The sequence below is a fragment of the Carcharodon carcharias genome, chromosome 17 (assembly GCF_017639515.1).
Source record: "Carcharodon carcharias isolate sCarCar2 chromosome 17, sCarCar2.pri, whole genome shotgun sequence".
In the NCBI taxonomy this organism is placed as follows: domain Eukaryota; kingdom Metazoa; phylum Chordata; class Chondrichthyes; order Lamniformes; family Lamnidae; genus Carcharodon; species Carcharodon carcharias.
Genome location: NC_054483.1, coordinates 63,622,853 through 63,640,758, shown reverse-complemented (window position 1 = coordinate 63,640,758; position 17,906 = coordinate 63,622,853). Strand labels below are relative to the sequence as shown.

Below are 17,906 nucleotides of genomic sequence, written 5' to 3'. Positions count from 1 at the left end.
CGAAGGCATTGTGAAAGATCACATAGTACACATTAGTCCTGTCAATTGGCTGGAAGATTGCTGCTAGAATTGGCGGAGGCAAAATTTAAAGGTTCCTGCACATGCCTTTAAATTAATGAACTACAGTAATTATCGGTATGTAATTAATAATCACAACACCATTTGATCCCTGAAAGCCAAACACCGATATTTACGAGATCAACTTTTACACGAATATGTAACAGGCTTTTCCGTCGACATCTTCAGCTAAATTTTTGGTATAATGCTTTGGTCAGGACAGAATGTGAAACCATATTTCTCTTTTCAGGTAATGAACCAGCTATTTACTGTGAGCATTTTGTGTTCACATTTTAGGTTTCCAACATTTGCAGTTTTCTCTACTACTGTAAGAGTCATACAAGAAATAAGATCAGGTAAGTCAATAGCATAAAACTGCCCAGTCTGAATTAGATGCCACAATGTTTGCTGCTCTGAAAAAGGGTAAATTCCTACTGGTCAAGTTAACAGGCGGCTTTCTAAAGCAAATTACTGTAGCCAAGTCAAACTTTATCTGAACTGGAGATATCTAATTTTATACACCGGCTAGTAAAGCTGAAACACAAAAGCATTTCCTTCCCCATCACTGGAAAGTCTCCCAAAAATAACATTTGTATAACAATTGTCGATGTAATGGAGGCAGTCAAGAGTGTTCTTCACTTTTAATACTTCCACTTAGAAAGAAAAATAAATGCAATAACCATCTGTCAAAAATATATTTGTTTTGCTCAAGAAAATGCATAATAATTTGTGTCTCATTGTACTTACTTCACTCATGGAAATATTCATCAAATAATTCATTTGTTCCTATTTGATTTCCTGCATTGCTGTTTGGAAATAAAGAGTGCCTATGTTTCACATTCAATGCCCATGTCTCACTTGCAAGCAGTATCAATTATAGTATGCTATTTCCTACCTGCAGGAGATATATTGTACATTATATACTTAAATAAGCATACTCTAGGTATCACTTTGTATGACAGTACTATCACTGCTGCATCCTAACCATAGACAAAAAGTGCCTTTTGTAATGGTTTCTCTTCTTTGCATCATTCTCTGCCTTTGTTTCACCCTTCCATGTCTTTCCCTTTGTTGGTTACACTTTTTTCATGGTCTCTCCATTTGTTTTCATTCGTTTAAGGGATGTGCGTCATTGACAAAGCCAACATTTATTACCCATCCCTAATTGCCCTTGAGGTAACAGTGAGCCACCTTCTTGAACCATTGCGGTCCACGTGCTGTAGGCACACCCACAGTGCTGTCAGGGATCCAGGATTTTGAACCAGCTAAAAACATGAACAAGCAAAAAATTAGAGGGTTAGGTAAGAGTAAGGAGTTGAAGATACAGCAGAAGCAAGTGGTCAGTCTAGGGTTGGAGCTTGGGGAGGAGAGTGGGTTTAGCTTAGAAGTGCTCAAAGGAGGAACTACAAGGGTCTGCGAGCATGGTTAGAGGGGAGCTTGCAATGTTCACTTTCTTTGCTTAAAAAGCCCAACCATTATAATTTAACTTTTCTGTATTGGTTTGATATAACTGAATAGCTTGCAGGGCCATTTCAGATGGAAGTTAAGATTCAACTCATTGCTGTGGGCCTTGAGTCATATGTAGGCCAGAATGGATAAGGAGAGCAGATTTCCTTCTCTAAAGGACATTACTGAACCAGATGGGTGGTTGAGAGCATCAGATCAAGATATGTTAAATATCTAAACCTAGTTGACCCAAAAATCTGTCAATCATTATACCACATTCAAGCTATCTTCTAAGCTTCACTGAATGAACTAATCAGATTACTGGGACTGTTTGTATGGCTAGAGGGTATGTTCTGTATTTCTTAAAAAAAGTTTCTACTCTTCATTTGCAAACGCCAATAAAATTCAAGTTACCAAAACATGCTGCTGCAACCAGTACAAACAGGGCTCAAATCGAAAAATAATTTAATTGATAGACCAACTCCCACATTCTAATTGTTAGCCTGAATTCCAGAGCTGCCACCACACACTTAGTTCAGTACAGAAATTATGGCATTATAAATGCCATGTGGTACAGCATATAACAAACTTGATGGAAGGGGATATGAAGGAAAAACTAATTTGCTCAGCAGTGCCCAGTAATCATTTACATAATGGCAAAGGCAATTTTATGACTGATACAGTTGGTAAAGTTGAGTTATTTAAAAATCCTAGAGGGAAACTTTAAACAACTGTCATAACCTATAGTTTTAAGTGTTATGTTTGAGATGTGACTCTAAATTCAGGAATCAGACCACCAGTTCATGGTTTAACATTAAACTAAATTAAACATTTTATTAAAATATATATACAAATGGCTACAAATTACCATGATCATAACTTTTAACAAATTCCCAAACTAATCTCCATCAAGGCAACAGCAACCCATACACTTAACCAGACACCAGGCAAAGCATTTTCACTGTATGAATTCAAAATGAGGTTCTTTTCACTTTGGTTCCTGTGCAGACAGTTGGAGGCTTACAGCTGCCTTTTGATCTCACATTGCCTCTGCTCTGCACATACAACACTGAAGTTATACTTACCACCGCCCACTGAATGTAAATTCTCATTGTGTCACCAGCATTTTCTAACAATAAAACCCCTTTCATAGTACCAATTTTATTAGTAATATAAACATATTGCTTGGTATCTGTTAGATAGGTGTCAGTTTTCACCCTTCTTGGATGATATATTCAAAAAATGCAAATGCACACTATCTCTCTTACAGATCAAAACTAGTACACAAAGCACCCAGACTAGCTGGCTTTAATCCAGTTAAGACACACCCACAGACTAAACCTCTATTTTAAAAGAAAAATATTTTCCAATAATATTATATACATTAATAGCTTCACGACAGGCAACCTTAGATTGGAGGTGATGTTAGGCAAGGCTAGGAAGTAAAAAAAATTTAAAGGGCTGCTGTTGCTGCACCAAAAATGTAGGTACTCCCAATTTTTGGAATAGCTAGAGCCATAAGGTGATGTAAACTCCTCAAAATAGCTATAGTTGGCTGGAGCGCTTAAGACTGCAGATGAGTAATATGCTTTACAATGCTTTATCAACCTGGACAATATCACAACCCTCCCCATCCCGCACTGTGCTCCAGTCAGTGGCACTCGCTTCTTAAATGCACCATTGCCTTCTCCCCGTCCCGCAATAATGTAACAGTACTCGCTGCTTTCACCTTGATATCCTCTGTTCCCCACTATTCCAGCAATTTCTACCCTTATTCCAGATTTCCAGCATCTGCAGTATTTTATCTTTTGGGCAATGTTAACAGGAGTCTCTAAAATTGCTTGCTGGTTTTATATCACCAGTATTCCAAAGACCAGGGAAACTGCCAGTGTTCAAAGCTCTTTAGAAGATCACAGGCTTTGTCAAATGTTCAAAGTGTTTGTAGTCTTCTATCCTTTTGTCATGACATCACAAGGAAGTTAGAAATATCACTTAATCAAGTTCATATACTTCATGAACATGGTCAGCTTCAGTCTTGTATAAAATCTGAATACCCCATTGTTGAATAGCCACAAGCATGGCTACAGCAATACTATCTTAGCCATGTGCACTAGCTATTATAAAAACCTTATTCACACCTTGGAAAGCAAGCAACTAAATGAGGTAACAGAGCAAAGATGTCCATAAAAATTATTTTGTACTACAGTTTTCCCTTCATTGTGCAATCAGTCAAATCATTAGAATACGAGCTGAAAGGCAAGCTAAAATATTAACCAGCACTAAAGGAGTACTTCCGAATACTTTCTGCTCAAAGTACTTCCCTCTGCCAAAAAAGGATGTATTAGTTATGCTTCAGAATACTCTTGATCATTAATCCACAGAAACTATTTGTGGGAAAAACTTATCGTTAAGGACCATGTTTTAAAGATAGTGTATTGCAACAAGTTTTCAAAAAAGACAAAAGCTGTTAAAATAAATTAAGCTTTAAAATTATTTTCCCAAAAGGTGCAATCTCAGTATCAACAAATACCGCACGCACTCATTCTTTTGGGAGGCCCTTGGTCTAAGGCATGTGACACAATTTGCCGAGAATAACTTCTCCCTATGTTTATGAACAAATGGAGATTTTAAAACAGATATGGAGACAGAGTCAGGTGTTTAACCAGAAGGCCACAAAGTCAAGCTTTCACTGGGCACACAATGTTGGAACTTACAACATTTAAGTCAAGGAAGGCAACCCATTAATGTGAAAAAACACAGCGTGTTCAATATATTGAGACACAAGTTGTACTGATTGATTTAAGTGAGTCTGATTCTTAACTGTTGCTCTGTACGTTTATTTAAGTAAAGCTGCTTAACTTGCATTTAGCCTTGTCTTAGCAAATATTTTCACCATTTGCATTCAAAAAGATTAGAAAAGCACGTGCAGGCACATGCAAAAGTCACGGCTAACTGGTTCAAATAACAAGGAGGGACGGCTAGGCTGCATTGTTGCGCAACAAGTTATTAGACCATGTGAATCAACTTTGACACAAAGGACTTGGGATCCACTTACAGTAATGAGTGATGGTATTGAAGATATCTATGGAAAACATAAATTTGTAACATAGTGCAATGTGTATTTCTTATAAATTACCATTAGGCAATTGGTTGTCTGGCAGAGACCCAATAGCCTGGGTGACATTGCCTACAACAAATGGAATGCAAGTACCAAAACAGTCCCTCCTAGAACCACAATCTGATTTTCCTTGTGCTCATCTTCCTCCCCACAAACCTCCACATTTAATGCATCATTCACCGCCTCCAATGTGTTGCCATCACCAAACACATCTTACCCTCTCCTTTCAACATTCCAAGGGGCTGTTCCCTCCGCAACACCCTGGTTCACCTTTCAATCACCAACAGCCTCTTCCTTTCCACTGTACCTTGCCATGCAAGTGCAGGAACTGCACCCCTGCCCTTTACCTCTTCCCTTCCCACTGTTCAAAATTCCAAATACTCCTTCCAAATAAAACAGCGATTTATCTGGATTTCCTGCTCATGATGTGATCTCCTCTACTTAAGAGAAGCCAAACGCAGATTGAGTGATCACTTTGCAGAACACCTCCATTCCGTCTGCAAGCATGTCTCCAAGCTTCTGGTTGTTGTCAATTTAATTCGTTATCCCATTCCCACTCCGACCTTTCCTTGCCTAACACACTGTTCCAAGTTCAACGTAAGCTCAAGTAACAGCACCTCATTCCAATTAGGCACTTTATAGCTTTCTGGCTTCAAAAGTTTCAGGTCATAACCTCATTACCCATTTTTTGTTTGGATGGCAACAGTTGGTGATGATTTAAACCACCTTTAGACCCATCTCGTTTCTTTAATTGGCTCAATAGCATCTCCCATGCACCATCAACCCTTTTGATGTTTAATTTTGCCTGCATTTTACCCAGAGACCTTCCCTTTAGTCCTTTGACCCCCCCCCCGCCTCTTTATTTGCCTAAAACCTGTTACATCTCTAACTTTTTCCAGTTCTAACAAAAAGATTAGCAATTTGAAATGTTAACTCTATTTTTCTCCCTCCACAGACACTACCTGACTCAATTATTTCCAACATTTTCTGTTTTCATTCCAGAATGGTTTTATCTACTTCGGTGCTGCCAATCATTTTGGACTAGCCTGTATAACGGATTGGTGAATACCCAGAAATCTCAACAGATTGTGTGCAGCAGTGTTCCAAATAGAAAGTGGTTAGAGATTTTTGTTGGTGGCTATAATGGGAGAATATGAAGGCAGCAAACACAATGTCAAAGGAAATTGCATACCTTTCAAAGTACAACTGTGTGTAACTCACTTTTACAAAATACGAATGGAAAAATAAAAAATTCGCATGAAATCTACAACAGTTATAGAAAAAATTGTTCCCCATGTTGATGAATAGAGTGTCCCTCAAGGAAAAAGCTTATTTGCATGCCTGACCAAATGTATAAATGTGCAAATGTTAATACAGTGGAGCAGATAGTAAGGCACAGAAGCTACCTCATTTTAACATCTTTCAAAAACACACTGAACGTAGGTGATTCCAATGTCCTAAATAATTTTTCTGCCACTGATTGTTATCTTGCTTTGCAGCAGAATCCCATGGGGGAGAATCTTACATCCCGTGGGTAGGCACGCACCCAACCTGATCAGGCGTAAATCACACAAGTTGATGTTCGGCATGTGTCCTGACTTCATCGCGCACTTGCCCTCCTGCAAAGCAAAATATTGTGCATGAAAGTCAGAAGCGTGCCCGCCAACAATTAAGCGAGCCATTAAGCCCATTAACGGCACAATTGCCTGCGATGATGGTTGGTTGCTGGATAGGCGAATTGGCCAGGCAGCCTTTACATTTTTCATCAAACGTCATCCAAGGGCAGGATGAAATCTCTGTTTAGACATAAAATAAAAATAAATATCTGTGGACTGATTTTTATGAGGTATCTTTCAAGTGCTTGATTGTGATGCATGGACATGTTTTGCAGCTTTATTTCAATATTTGCAGGTCTGCAGCTCCCTAAGGCAGCTGTCTTCCTTCAGGGAGCTCTATCGCAGCGCTCATCCACACCCGCGGTGATGTCAATGCCTGCCCTCTTCCCACCCCAGCAGTACTGAGCATTTCAGCGTGCCTTTCACGCTGGTTGGCCATTAATTGGTGCCTCGGTGACCCTGCAAAGTCCTCCTTACTAACAGGCTAGTTATGCAATGATCCTCACTGAATCATATCTTACAGATAACGTCCCAGCAAAGGTGGTGGCACAGTGGTATACAGTTGGGAGGGAACTGCCCTGGGAGTCCTCAATATCGATTACAGATCCCATGAAGTCTCAAGGCAAACATGGGCAAGGAAACCTCCTGCTGATCACCATGTACTGCCCTCCCTCAAGCTGTTGAATCAGTGCTCCTCCATGCTAACACCACTTGGAGGAAGCACTGAGGGTAGAAAGGGCACAGAATGCGCTCTAGGAGGGGGAATTCAATGTCCATCACCAACAGTGGCTCGGTAGCTCCAATACTGACCAAGCTGGCTGAGTCCTAAAGGACATAGCTGCTAGACTGGGTCTGCGGCAGATGGTGAGGGAACCAGTAAGAGGGAAAAAGATGCCTGTCCCAGATGCATCTGTCCATGACAGTATCAGTAGGAGTGACAACAGTACAGTCATTGTGGAGACGAAGTCCTGCTGTCAGGCTCAGGATACCCTCCATCGTGTTGTGTGGCACGACCACCGTGCTAAAATAAAACAGATCTAGAAACAAGATTGGACATACATGAGGTGCTGTAGGCCATCAGCAGCAACAGAATTGTACTCAACCACAATCCGCAACTTCATGGCCCAACATATCCCCCACTCTACCATTACCATGAAGCCAGGGGATCAACCCTGGTTCAATGAAGAGTGGAGGGCATGTGAGGAGCAGCACCAGGCATACCTAAAAAGGAGGCATCAACCTGGTGAAGCTATAACACAGGGATACCAGCGTGCCAAACAGCGTAAGCAACAAATGATAGAGCTAAGCGACCCAACAAACAACCAATCAGGTCTAAGCTCTACAGTCCTGCCCCATCCAGTTGTGAATGTTTTTTTAAACAAATGAACAATGATCTAAAGTTTTTTTTAAACTGCATAATCACATATAAACTGTTATGTACAGGATATTTATACAATTGCAGCTTCTAAGTAATGCATGTTTAACTAAGTGTGGCATCAAGGAGTCCTATCAAAACTGGAGTCAATGGGAATCAGGGAGGTCTCCGCTGGTTGGAGTCATATCTGGCACTAAGGAAGATGGTTGCGGTTATTGGAGGTCAATCATCTCAGCTCCAGGATATCACTGCAGGAGTTCCTCAGGGTAATATCCTTGGCCCAACCATCTTCAGCTGCTTCAACAATGACCTTCCTTCCATCATAAGGTCAGAAGTGGGGATGTTTGCTGATTATTGCACAATGTTCAGCAACATTCGTGACTCCACAGATACTGAAGCAGTCCGTGTTCAAATGCAGCAAGGCCTGGATTATCCAGGCTTGGGCTGACAAGTGGTAAGTAACATTCGTGCCACACAAGTGTCAGGCAATGACCAACTCCAAAAAGAGAGAATCTAACCAACGCCCCTTGGTGTTCAATGGCATTACCATCACTGAATCCTTCACTATCAATAGCCTGGGGGTTACCATTAACCAGAAACTGAACTGGACTGGCCATATAAATACTATGACTACAACAGCAGGTCAGAGGCTAGGAATCCTACAGGAGTAACTCACCTCTTGACTCCCCAAAGCCTGTCCACCATCTACAAGGAACAAGTCAGGAGTGTGATGGAATACTCCCCCCAACTTGCCTGGATGAGTGCAGCTTCCACCACGATAAAGCAGCCCAATTGACTGGCACCACATGCACAAACATTCACTCCCTCCACCACCGACACACAGTAGCAGCAGTGTGTACCATCTACAAGATGTGCTGTAAGAACTCACAAAAGCTCCTTCTACAGCACCTTCCAAATTCATGTCTACTACCATCTAGAAGGACAAGGGCAGCAGGTAGTCGGGAACACCACCACCTGGAAGTTCCCCTCCAAGTCACTCACCATCCTGACTTGGAAATGTATCACCATTCCTTCGATGTCGTTGGGACAAAATCATGGAACTCCCTTCCTTACAGCACTGTGGGTGTACCTACACCACATGGACTGCAGCGGTTCAAGAAGGCAGCTTACCATCATCTTCTCCAGAACAATGAGGGATGGGCAATAAATGCTGGCCCAGCCAGCGAAGCCCACAACCCATGATGAATTTTTAAAAATCTGGCATACAATATTTAACTATGGTCTCAGATCTTTTTGGCCCTTTGGTTGAACCTGCTACTTGGAAATCCATTCACCCACTGAGCTTGTGCCCAGCCATGACTAAGAACTTGCAAAATGAGGGAATACCGGTCACGAACCAACTTCTTGCATCAGTTTGTTGGTGTGGACTAGTCAGCAATTTCAACATGGTTTTGTACTTTGGGATAGGAAAGGGAGAAACCACAAAGTCTCAAAAGCTATTTCAGTTTTCGAGAGAGACATTGGTGTAGTGGTAATGTCATTGGGCTCAGGGGCTCAGGCTAATGCTCTGGGGTCATTGGCCGGCCAGTCGACTCCCATTGGCCGGCCAGTCGACTCCCATTGGCCGGCCAGTCGACTCCCATTGGCCGGCCAGTCGACTCCCATTGGCCGGCCAGTCGACTCCCATTGGCCGGCCAGTCGACTCCCATTGGCCGGCCAGTCGACTCCCATTGGCCGGCCAGTCGACTCCCATTGGCCGGCCAGTCGACTCCCATTGGCCGGCCAGTCGACTCCCATTGGCCGGCCAGTCGACTCCCATTGGCCTGCCAGTCGACTCCCATTGGCCGGCCAGTCGACTCCCATTGGCCGGCCAGTCGACTCCCATTGGCCGGCCAGTCGACTCCGATGGAGAATGCACTTACTAAGTTAAAAATGCAAATCATTAAATTTATAAAAATCCTAGAATATCCAATTAGTACAGAAATACTATGCAAAGAGATAAAACCATTTAGAGTTTAAAAATACCAACTGCCTATGCTCAAGAAATGTGAACACTGACCAGAATTTCCCATTATTATTTCCATATTTCTGCTAGAACCTAGTTATTTGGAACACTAGATATTCAACTAAACAACTTGCAATAGTAGATGAGCATAAAGCATTGCTACTCTTTTCAATGATATCCATGGGAGGGCCAGCAAAAACCTAGTGAGTTTGCCATATTTCCAACAGCTTACCCTGAGGTAAATTGAAAGCTATGACAGGGGTGCAGAAGCATGGAGTTTATCCGCTTTTTGTTATAATATAGTTGACAAACATGGCACAGATGTTTTGCCATTATAAGAGTGGCTTTTGGTAGCTAGGCACTCAAATACCAGAGACTCAATAGGGAAATCTTTAAAACTAGTATGTTTGGACAAAGGATCTGCATTTGAAGTATTAATTGGCATGAGCTCCTGCGGAGCAGCAGGGTCAGCTTGCTGCTCCACTCCCACTTTTTTTTACCCTGGAATCTTTTCAATCCTGTCTCACCCAACCGTCTGACTCAAGAGCTGTGCAGGGCAGCACGCTGGAGGCCTTTATTTGAGCGTTGCTGACCCCCTTGTTTTAAAATGACTCTGGCTGCCAGAAATCAGGTAGGTTTAAAGGTTTAGCCGGGGAGAAGGTAGGTTTATCACATAAGTGCTTAAAATTTGTGGCAGACAGTCGAGGGAGGGTCACACAGTTGGCAGGGTGGTGGGTCAGTACTGGGAGGTTAGTTGGGAGGGAATCCTGTGGGGGAATAGTCAGGGTTTTGGGGATGGAAGGAAAGTAGGAAAGTGTGTTTGGGGGGGGGGGGGGGGGGGTTGGTGATTGGGGGAGTCCCCTGGGTGTCAATGTGGGTTTGTACAGCAGCCACCCAGAAAATAGAAACTAGAAGTGGCTTTTACTTCTTTTAACTTTCTTCTGGGAAAAATTGGCTTAATACAGTCAGAACCATCCGAAGTTTGCGATTAAAATCGCATTTTCAGGTGGTTTCCAGTGCAGGGAAATTCTCCATCAGCAATTCCAAGGCAATTGCCATGCAAACATGGCCTGGGAGCTTCTGGTTGGGAGGGGGGGGTGGGGGTGGCATCCCTAGCACATCTACAATGCCCCGAAGCTCGGAACTTACGGGCTAATGTCTTAAAAAGAAAACAGATTTAGGCGGATCCATTGTGTATAAGAAAATGAGAAATAGTAGGTCATTTAGCCCTTCATCAGCTCTGCCACCGAAGATCATGGCTGATCCGATGTGGCTTAACTACACCTTCCTGCATACCCCTCATATTCATTGTCTATTTAGAACTATTAATCAGAGCAACAAACTGATAATTTGGTAAAGTGAACTATCATTGCTGCGAAATAATGGTAAATTAGCTAAGCTTATTTCCTGACCCTTCACATGTCTAGGAGAGACCAACAGCACACTACAAGATGATTGTTAAAAGAACAGCTCTCACCGGCCCAGTGTTTCCGTCTGAACACCTCTCTTCTGGTGCCTCACAATAAAATCTGCTTTAATGAAATAACCCAATTTCAATAACAGCTTGCATCTATATAGTGTCTTTAACACTGTAAAATGTTCCAAGGTGTTTCACAGGAGCATTATCATGCAAAAACTTGACACCAAGGCCAAGTGACAAAAAGCTTGGTCGAAGAGGTATATTTTAAGAAGCAAATTAGAGGAGAGAGAGTGAGATGAAGAGGCAGAAGCATTAAAGGAGGGAATTCCAGAGTTTAGGGTCTGGGCAGCTTGAGTAAGGATACAGGCAGCCCTCAAACTTACAACACAATTGGTTTCTGAAAACCAAATCTTAAGTTGAAACATCTGAACTCGGAACCGATTTTCCCATAAGAAAACAACATTATAAATGGGGGATTCGTTCCTGAACCAAGGCCTGATTGTCTATTTTCACCAAAATAACCCAGAATTTTGTACTTAATCAATTATAGACAAGTAACACAGCAAAATTTATGTATTTATGTTGTAAATAGCAATCACATTGATATAAAAAAAATCACAAGCCAAAAATAAATAGAAATATAGTACAGTACTGTACTAATGGCGTCAGAAAAGCAACTGAGCATCTGGAGTCAGGGAGATGAGTGGCGCAGAACGTCTATGTGTACATATGAATGTTTGAAGTTGTTCACTGACGTGGCGTCGTAAAGTTAAAACCAACATGGGAAATTTATAAATGTCGTGTCATTCGTCGTAACTCAAATATCGTAAAGTTGAGGACTGCCTGTATCAGGAATAATATTAAATGCTTTATGCAAGAAACACTTTTGTAGTTTATTTACTTTGATATGCCTATTTTAAAAAAGACAAAATACAACACTACTATAAATTTACATTTACAAGATAACCACATGCTCTCTGATCACTTTGAACACTTCAGCTGCAGTGTAATGCACAAAATTCAAATTGGCCAGGCAGTTTTTAATTGGGTAAGTGAAATTTGAAGGGGTAAAGGTCATAAGGGAATATTAAATTGTCATAATCTGTAACACCTTGTAAACAAATTAAGATTGAAATCTAAGCTTGAAGCAATTCTTAGCAGCGTAATGCCACACCATCACTGATGGTGCTGCAAATGCTGTTTCCACACCTCATACCCACAGCAATTTTCTTGATTTTTATAGATACTAAGTAAACAGTAACTAGGCTGCACCGCATGATGGAGCAGCTAAGATTATATGAAGGAGCAACTGAGATATCCAAATTCACTCTGACATTATAACCTAGGAAACTGGCAAATGCCCACAGCTTCAAAGCTGACATTGCCACCAAATTGCTTACAGTTTAAAATCAGCCATAGCTATAGGTTTAATGACATGTGAAAACAAGGAGCTAGAATGAAAGAGCAGTGGAGCACATGTTTGTCATAAAATTGTCAAACTAGGTATACTCAACATCAGGTCATTTTTATAGGAGGAAAAAAAATTAGAGTAGAGTTTGCAGTAATATCACTAACTGAACCTTAGAAGCGAGTTCTTATGAAGGTGGTTAACCGTAATCAGCCTTCTCTTTCAGGTGATCAAGCTGTGACACATTTCCAACATGGGGATAGAAATTTCTGGTGATAACAGATAAATGCTGAATGCATAAGATTTATCTACTTTATCAATGGAGTTTGCCTAAAATAAATTGGTTAGTTTTCTCCATTTAACTACCAGGTAGAGCAAAAAATCACCTTAATTTTTGACCTTTAGTTATTACAAAAAACAGGAATTTTAATATATGATGCTCTTTTGACTGTCATAAATGTTTATTTTCTTGCACTGGAAATAAAAATAATTGCAATGTAACTAATTTTTAAAAAAGTAAAATGCTCAACGTATGACCTACAGGAATTAGGGAGAGTGAATTTTATACTTAAGCGGACGTGACTGGGTTTGCAATCTATTATACCCCTACTGTTAAAGTGACACCTTCCCAATTCCTCTCTGGATGCTGACCACTTTAACAAAGATGGTGCAGGCTCAATTCTCAATTATCCCACAATAGCAGTGTAACCCCTCCAAGCAAGCACGCAAACAGGCCAAAATGCATTCTTCACTGTTATATAGTATTACTGCGTCCTACAACTTGACCACAAACCAGCAGACTGCTGTCTTCATGTAGTAAAACAGTAAATGAAATAGAACTCTTAACCATTTCAGCTTCACTGTTCCTCATTTTCAAGAACGAGTAACTCTGCAAATGCAGTGACAGGGATGGTCAAGTAAACCTGCTAAATTATTCACAATAGGAAAGTACCACATCTTAAAGCGGTTTCTACAACAATAAGAAAATGAACTTTTGTATCAGAACACTTATCAGCCATCCTTCAAGAAGTTCCTCTGAGGATTTTTTAAAATGTGCTTTTATCAGATTGCTGTTTAATTTAAGAAAACACAATGAGCATTCAATTAATCACAACTCTAAGAAACTATCAGCTTATCTGAAAAACGTCTGTGCAGTGTTAAACTGTGGGAAGATAACATTTAAGTCTTCAGTGCTGCCAATTAACCAATCTGAGCAATTAATATAAATAACTTCCAGTCACAGTGAAAAAGCTAATTTTTTTCTTCCTAACACACCATGCTGAAAGTCATACATATATTCTGTACAAAGCACTATTATTTAATGACCAAACTTAATTATATTGCATATTTCATGACCTCAGGTCAATCTCTATCGGTGCTTCACAGCCAATTAAGCACTTTGAAAATATAGTCGCTGTTGCAAGCAATGTACATTTACAAATGTTAGACAGCTAGTCTGTTAAAGAGATTATTTTGCCACTTGATAAACTAAAGAAGCTAACATCTAAGCTTAATCTAATTTTATAGTTTTTTCTTTAATCTGTATGATTTTTCTTTCCCTTATGATGACGCATCAAATTGGGGTATTATCCAATGAATGTCAGCACTGCTGAGGCAAAGTGAACATTTTTTAAATTTTAAAAACTGTTATATTCCAGAGATATTGTGTAACCAAAAGCCCACTAGTTTATCAGAAAATCCCATCTATTTATTGCTTTATGGATAAGGCCTGCAGAACAAACAAGGACTTAGTACTGAGTGTGAGAACAGTGGATTTAGTGCTCCAAATAGACAACTCAATTCATATTAGTTTAAAGAGACACCAGAAGCAAAAGAAATAGGAAGGAATACATAATTCACAAAGTATGGGTGCACACAAAGGACCAAGTAGAAGGAGTACAACCAAGTGCTTAAAATAGCTTAAAAACTGTACTTACCTCTTCTAATGAAACAGCAGGCCTGACTCTGGAAGTCAAAAAGCAACAACGCTAGTTTAAAGAAATTTTGTACAACTAAAGATCAAAAAGAATTAGCTATTACACAAATCTTTGGCTTCTTATATAGGCACGAATGGTGGGTGGGGGCTGGAGGCAGTTATCACATAAAGGGCAGCCTTGATAAAGGCTGAGGAAAACTGCATTGTTCTAGAGCCAATCAAGTTCCTAAGACACATTAAAGATGTTTGAATGCTCCATATTTGCTTTTTGTGGGCTTTTTAAAATCAAATTATACTTGCATAAGATCAAATTCCTTATTTTACCAGTGTCTCAGATATAAATTATCTAGTAAATCAATCCCTAAATTGAAATTATACATTTATACCATACATGCAATTTCTTTGGTCCCTATTCTATAAAGTATTAATCCATTTCAGCTGGACAGGGTAATCCCACTGTCAACATAGACAGAAATTATCTATAAATATGTTGGCATTCTAGATTTGTCCAACATAATTTCAAAGCATTGAGATTTGTGGTATGTACAATATTGGGAAAACTGCAAGAAAATTTCAAGAATGTTTCAAAATACCCACAGACTTCCTAAATGCATGAACAAAAATGTACCTTATTCGCCAAATCAATTTTTAGGATCTTGGCATGTATCAAAGATGGCTCAAATTGCCTCAAATGAATTGCAAGGCTTCCTGTGGGAGAACAAGTTCAAATAAGTTTACAGTAGTCACTGCCTTTCAAGTTGATCTGCTTTAGTCAAAACCGTTATGCTTATTGCTCCTCTCAACTTTTCTTTCCTATACCTTTTCAGCTCAAAAATATTGTCCTACAGAGTTTGAAATTATGAACATTTATTTGTTTCCAGGGTCTTAAATCTGTCAAGCTCCATAGTTCTCTCAATCCTCTCTCCCTCCCACCAAATAAATAGTACTTAATATACTTGGTCTTCTGTACTTGGGCCTTAGCCCTTCATCTAGTTTTGTCAACCATTTAAAAGGAATATTCTCCAGTAACTATTATTTATCATACACCAGTAAGATCAAAACCAGTAATCCAATAAACTATTATATTTCTGAATTTACAGTAAAATCTACTGGAAGTGCAGAAATGTTGAAACTTTTGAGATTGTTAAATCATACAACACAATACTTATGGTACAAAAACAGAATTACCTGGAAAAACTCAGCAGGTCTGGCAGCATCGGCGGAGAAGAAAAGAGTTGATGCTTCGAGTCCTCATGACCCTTCGACAGAACTTCGAGTTCGAGTCCAAGAAAGAGTTGAAATATAAGCTGGTTTAAGGTGTGTGTGTAGGGGGCGGAGAGATAGAGAGACAGAGAGGTGGAGGTGGGGGGTGTGGTTGTAGGGACAAACAAGCAGTGATAGAAGCAGATCATCAAAAGATGTCAACGACAATAGTACAACAGAACACATAGGTGTTAAAGTTAAAGTTGGTGATATTATCTAAACGAATGTGCTAATTAAGAATGGATGGTAGGGCACTCAAGGTATAGCTCTAGTGGGTTTTTTTTATATTATATAATGGAAATAGGTGGGAAAAGGAAAATCTTTATAATTTATTGGAAAAAAAAAGGGAAGGGGGAAACAGAATGGGGGTGGGGATGGAGGAGGGAGCTCACGACCTAAAGTTGTTGAATTCAATATTCAGTCCGGAAGGCTGTAAATTCCCTAGTCGGAAGATGAGGTGTTGTTCCTCCAGTTTGCGTTTGGCTTCACTGGAACAATGCAGCAAGCCAAGGACAGACATGTGGGCCAGAGAGCAGGGTGGAGTGTTAAAATGGCAAGCGACAGGGAGGTTTGGGTCATTCTTGCGGACAGACCGCAGGTGTTCTGCAAAGCGGTCGCCCAGTTTACGTTTGGTCTCTCCAATGTAGAGGAGACCACATTGGGAGCAACGAATGCAGTAGACTAAGTTGGGGGAAATGCAAGTGAAATGCTGCTTCACTTGAAAGGAGTGTTTGGGTCCTTGGACGGTGAGGAGAGAGGAAGTGAAGGGGCAGGTGTTGCATCTTTTGCGTGGGCATGGGGTGGTGCCATAGGAGGGGGTTGAGGAGTAGGGGGTGATGGAGGAGTGGACCAGGGTGTCCCGGAGGGAGCGATCCCTACGGAATGCCGATAAGGGGGGTGAAGGGAAGATGTGTTTGGTGGTGGCATCATGCTGGAGTTGGCGGAAATGGCGGAGGATGATCCTTTGAATGCGGAGGCTGGTGGGGTGATAAGTGAGGACAAGGGGGACCTATCATGTTTCTGGGAGGGAGGAGAAGGCGTGAGGGCGGATGCGCGGGAGATGGGCCGGATACGGTTGAGGGCCCTGTCAACGACCGTGGGTGGAAAACCTCGGTTAAGGAAGAAGGAGGACATGTCAGAGGAACTGTTTTTGAATGTAGCATCATCGGAACAGATGCGACGGAGGCAAAGGAACTGCGAGAATGGGACGGAGTCCTTACAGGAAGCGGGGTGTGAGGAGCTGTAGTCGAGATAGCTGTGGGAGTCGGTGGGTTTGTAATGGATATTGGTGGACAGTCTATCACCAGAGATTGAGACAGGGAGGTCAAGGAAGGGAAGGGAAGTGTCAGAGTGCCTACTCCAGCCCCCTTCCACAACTCTTTCTCCGGTACATCGATGATTACTTCGGTGCCACTTCATGCTCTCGTCAGGACTTGGAAAAATTTATTAATTTTGCTTCCAATCTCCACCCCTCCATCATTTTCACGTGGTCAATCTCTGACACTTCCCTTCCCTTCCTTGACCTGTCTCAATCTCTGGTGATAGACTGTCCACCAATATCCATTACAAACCCACCGACTCCCACAGCTATCTCGACTACAGCTCCTCACACCCCGCTTCCTGTAAGGACTCCATCCCATTCTCTCAGTTCCTTCGCCTCCGTCGCATCTGTTCCGATGATGCTACATTCAAAACAGTTCCTCTGACATGTCCTCCTTCTTCCTTAACCGAGGTTTTCCACCCACGGTCGTTGACAGGGCCGTCAACCGTGTCTGGCCCATCTCCCGCACATCCGCCTTCCCTCCCAGAAACATGATAGGGTCCCCCTTATCACCCCACCAGCCTCCGCATTCAAAGGATCATCCTCCGCCATTTCCGCCAACTCCAGCATGATGCCACCACCAAACACATCTTCCCTTCACCCCCCTTATCGGCATTCCGTAGGGATCGCTCCCTCCAGGACACCCTGGTCCACTCCTCCATCACCCCCTACTCCTCAACCCCCTCCTATGGCACCACCCCATGCCCACGCAAAAGATGCAACACCTGCCCCTTCACTTCCTCTCTCCTCACCGTCCAAGGACCCAAACACTCCTTTCAAGTGAAGCAGCATTTCACTTGCATTTCCCCCAACTTAGTCTACTGCATTCGTTGCTCCCAATGTGGTCTCCTCTACATTGGAGAGACCAAACGTAAACTGGGCGACCGCTTTGCAGAACACCTGCGGTCTGTCCGCAAGAATGACCCAAACCTCCCTGTCGCTTGCCATTTTAACACTCCACCCTGCTCTCTGGCCCACAT

At 41.6% G+C, this 17,906-nt stretch overlaps 1 protein-coding gene across 4 annotated transcripts in view; it reads right to left on the bottom strand.

Annotated features, from left to right (window-relative positions):
• The window catches only part of tbc1d12b (TBC1 domain family, member 12b), a 130,462-nt gene that overhangs the window by 75,074 nt on the left and 37,482 nt on the right, over positions 1–17,906 (bottom strand). The window contains exons 2-3 of one of the 4 annotated variants that reach the window (XM_041210269.1): positions 14,971–15,050; positions 14,344–14,371 (exon numbers count right to left, since the gene is read on the bottom strand). The exons of 2 other annotated variants lie outside the window; for them this stretch is intronic. The gene's annotated coding sequence lies outside the window, so the exon portion shown is untranslated. The remainder of the gene's footprint in view (positions 1–14,343; positions 14,372–14,970; positions 15,051–17,906) is intronic. One more of the 4 variants, XM_041210270.1, reaches the window with a different exon arrangement.